This window comes from Mytilus trossulus, chromosome 7 (genome assembly GCF_036588685.1).
Source record: "Mytilus trossulus isolate FHL-02 chromosome 7, PNRI_Mtr1.1.1.hap1, whole genome shotgun sequence".
NCBI classification, from domain to species: Eukaryota; Metazoa; Mollusca; class Bivalvia; order Mytilida; family Mytilidae; genus Mytilus; species Mytilus trossulus.
This window is the reverse complement of record NC_086379.1, coordinates 1,553,361-1,558,158: the sequence shown is the minus strand read 5'-3', so window position 1 is coordinate 1,558,158 and position 4,798 is coordinate 1,553,361.

Here is a 4,798-nt window from a genome sequence, read left to right as displayed (position 1 = left end):
TATTTTGTCCATTCTGCTTATTGATGATGACCATACCTTTTCTGCAATTTTTGATATAAGCTGTTCTATTAAGAAAATAACTGTTCTGCTTATAGTGTTATAAACAAAAGGAAACTTTGGACACACCATGTAAAGACAGCATCTCGTTTATTTCACGCATCATGTAAATTTAGCGGAATTTGATGAGACTGTTATTAAAGTGAGAGGGTTAGCGCTATAGAACCAGGTTTAATCCACCATTTTCTACATTTGAAAATGCCTGTACCAAGTCAGGAATATGACAGTTCTTGTCCATTCATTTTTGATGCGTTTTGTTTTTTGATTTTGCCATGTGATTATGGACTTTCCAAATTGATTTTCCTCTGAGTTCAGTATTTTTGTGATTTTACTTTTTATGATACAAAGGCATGCTTCATCTGGCCCCTAAACAACAAAGTGAACAAGTTCAGTGATAATGGATGTCATTTTTATCTCCAAAAGATATAAATTAACTATAATTGAAAATCATACAAGACTTACATAGGCCAGAGGTTCCTGTTTTTGGACGGGTGCAAACATACAGTGTGGTAAACATTATTTGTAAGATCTCAGCCCTCCCCCTTTACCTCTAGCTAATGTAGATAAAATAAATACACTGCAATAGTATTGATTGTTCTGTTATTCACCACTATATAACTAATTCACAAGACTTATTCTTTGGTTATTGGTGATATTCAAATTAGATAATGTGTTATTCACTAGATTTGTTGATCTGCTATCGTTTTGATTTGATATTATTCTTTTCAGTTGAAAAATTATGATAAATAAGGGTATTTATAAAGACGAAGTGTAAACCGTTTTTTGACCTTTCAGGCTATCAACCTCAGTTCTTAGTATTAGGGCGTTCAGTCAAATACTTAAAAGATGACGAGAAAATAAACAAAAAAATAAGCATTGGCTATTTTGCCAGCACTGGCAAAATAGCAAAATTTGCCAGCTCTGATTAAAATATATTAATTCAAGTTGGCAATAGTTATCAAAGGTATCAGGATTATAATTTAATACGCCAGACATGCGTTTCGTCTACATAAGACTTATCAGTGATTAGAAATAGTTGTAAAGCAAAACAAGTACAAAGTTGAAGAGCATTAAGGACCAATTATGGCTAATGTAATCTATCCTGGGATATGAAAATCCTTAGTTTTTCAAACAAATAAAAGTGTTGTCAACAGGAAGTTTATTCAAATGACCATATAATTGATATTCATGTCAACACCGAAGTGCTGACTACTGGGCTGGTTAAACCCTCGAGGACAAAACTCCTGACACAAGCAATATAGTGAATTTGTTACCGGTGCTGGAATAATAGAAAATATGCTATTTTGCTGGCAGGAGGTAAGTGGAAGTCAAGTTAAAAAAAAATATTTTGCGAACACATATATGCAATTCAAACAGAACTATTGTACAAACATATGCAGTTCAAACAAAACTTTTTCGTGAACACATGCAATTCAAACACCTGACTATTATTATAAAAGCAAGTTTATTTTCACCTGTAATTTTTATCTTAGAAATTATATGATTGACTCTGTTATATTGTACATGTATAAAGTTGGGTTTTTTTTTGTCGAGCCTGCAACTTTTGTTGCAGAAAGCTCAACAAAGGGAAAGTGATCCGGCAGCGGCGGCGTTAGCTCACTTCTTTAAAGCTTTATTGTCGAGCCTTCGACTTTTGTCGAAAAAGCGAGAGTAAGCGATCCTACATTCCGTCGCTGTCGGCGGCGGCGGCCACAAATATCCACTATGTGGTTAAAGTTTTTGAAATTTTTATAACTTTCTTAAACCATACTGGAATACTTCCAAATGTGGACAAAAGCTTGTTTATGATCACAAGATAGTATCCAGAAATTAATTTACAAAATAAAATTCCATTTTTTCCGTATTTTACTTATAAATGGACTTAGTTTTTTTGCGGTGAAACATTTCATTCACTCTGTGGTTAAAGTTTTTAAAATTTTAATAACTTTCTTAAACTATCCTGGGTTTGTACCAAACATGGACAGAAGCTTGTTTATGATCAAAAGATAATATACAGAAGTAAACTTTGTAAAATAATAAATCCTTTTTTCTGTATTTTACTAATAAATGGACTTAGATTTTCTGCCAAGAAACAACACATTCACTCTGTGGTAAAACAAATTAAAAAGTTAATAACTTTCTTATACTACTTTTTATTTGTACCAAACTTAGATAGAAGCTTGTTTATGATCAAAAGCTAGTATTTAGAAAGAAATGTTATTAATATTTTGTTCCTGTGTATCTGTATTTTACTTATAAATGGACATAGTTTTTCTTCTAGTTAATATTACATACAATCTGCAGTTAAAGTTTTAAAACATTTATTAGATTCATAAAATATCCTAGATTTGTACCAAACTTGAACAGAAGCTTCTTACAATCAAAAGATAGTATCAAGAAGAATATTTCCCCCCCCCCCCCCTCTCATTTATGTTGAGCTTGTGATTTTCAGCAAAAGAAGGCGAGACACTGGGTTCTGCAGAACCCTTACAAATTTTATTTTAGAAGGTAGAAGACCTGGATGCTTCATACTTTGTAAATAGAGGCCCCATTTTACGAAGTTTCCGTCAGTCACATGTCCAATGTCCTTGACCTCATTTTCATGGTTCAGTGATTGATTGAAAAAAAAGTTCAAATTTTTTGTAATGTTAAATTCTCTCTTAGTATAAGTTATAGGATAACTATATTTGGTATGTGCGTACCTTGCAAGGTCCTCATGCCCGTCAGACAGTTTTCACTTGACCTCGACCTCATTTCATGGATCAGTATACAAGGTTAAGTTTTGGTGGTCAAGTCCATATCTGAGATACTATAACTAGTAGGTCTAGTATATTCGGAGTATGGAAGGACTGTAAGGTGTACATGTCCAACTGGCAGGTGTCATCTGACCTTGACCTCATTTTCATGGTTCAGTGGTTATAGTTAGATTTTTGTGTTTTGGTCTGTTTTTCTCATACTTTATGCAATAGTTCTGCTATAATTTTTGTATGGAATAATTGGAAAGTGTGCATGTCTAGCGGCAGATGTCATCTGACCTTGACCTCATTTTCATGGTTCAGTGGTCAAAGTAAAGTTTTTCAGATTTGGTGTTTTTCTCTAATACTATATGCCATAAATCAACTATATTTGGTGTATAGAAATATTTTATGATCTATATGTCAGTAGCGCAGGTTTTATTTGACCTTGACCTTGACCTCATTTTCAAGGTTCATTTTTCAGTGTTGACTTTTTGTGTTTTGGTTTGTTTTTCTTAAACTATAAGCAATAGGTCAACTGTATTTGTTGTATGGAAAAATTGTTAGCTGTTCATGTCTGCCTGCCATGGTTCATCTGACCTTGACCTCATTTTCATGGTTCATTGGTATATGTTTAGTTATCTTGGTTCATGTTTATTCGACAGTTTTAATGAGGCTTTATATTTAGGACTATCAACATAATATCAATGTATAATAAAGAAGACGAGACATTTCAGTGTGTGCACTCTTGTTTATCAAATTTATGATACATTAAGATTTTAAAATTTATTCTAAATCTAAGAGATTTTATTGTAATACACACATGTAGCATTAGACTGAATGATTTTAGAAAAAATTACAACTACGTGATTGTTTACATATGATTTCATTGCAACAAATGATTGCTCAATATTTTTTCAAATTTTTCTTGATATGTGTCAAAATTCAAGACCGATTACTATTTTTTTATAATCGTAGATAAAGGAACACGCAAAAGCTACACGAAACAAAAAAAATATAGTTATCTTCGTCTTCAATGTTTAGTTATACAGGTAAATAAAACAGGTCCAGCTAAATTGGTTGACATTTCTGGCAACCAAATAGGCGTTGGTTGCAGGCAAGTATTGCCTTCCACGGTGCCACATTTATTGCTTAGGATGAAAACCAGGGTTTCAGTGCATACCACATGATTTAAAAATTATGACATCAGTTAAACTTTTGAGCTGCAAACTTTATTCAGACAATAAGGCACGTATTGCCGATTTTAAAATGGAAATAAAAAAGAATAATCTAGTGTTGTGTTTGAAAATTCCTTCAGTACATCACAGTCGCATAGAACTCTAATATATTGACAACAATGTATGAGCAAAACTAAACAGAGGGATATTCCTACATACCTACCAACATACATCGGCTGTTATCTGCTCTATGGCCGGTAGGTTGTCTCTTTGATAAACTACTTATTTTCATTCTCAATTTTATAAATGGACTAAAAAGTAAAAGTTATTAATATTCAAAGACAAATAAAAATAAACGGCTGTATTTGTTCAATTTTTATGATGATTTTTTAAATTATTATCAACATTGCTCTAATTCTTGAGCTAATTTCCCATCAAAGAGAGACGAAAGATACCAAAGGGACAGTCAAACTCATAAATCGAAAAAAAACTGACAACGCCATGGCTAAAAATGAAAAAGACAAACAGACAAACAATAGTACACATGACACAACATAGAAATAAACTCATCATAGATACCAGGACTTAATTTTTTAGCTCACAAGCCCGAAGGGCCAAGTGAGCTTATGCCATCACTTGGCGTCCGTCGTCGTCCGTCGTCTGTCGTCGTAAACTATTTCAAGAATCTTCTCCTCTGAAACTACTCGGCCAAATACTTCCAAACTTTAACTGAATGTTCCTTAGGGTATCTAGTTTATAAATTGTATCCGAAGTTTTTTATACGACCGCAAAATTTGAAAAAAATTTCGTCGTATATTGCTATCACGT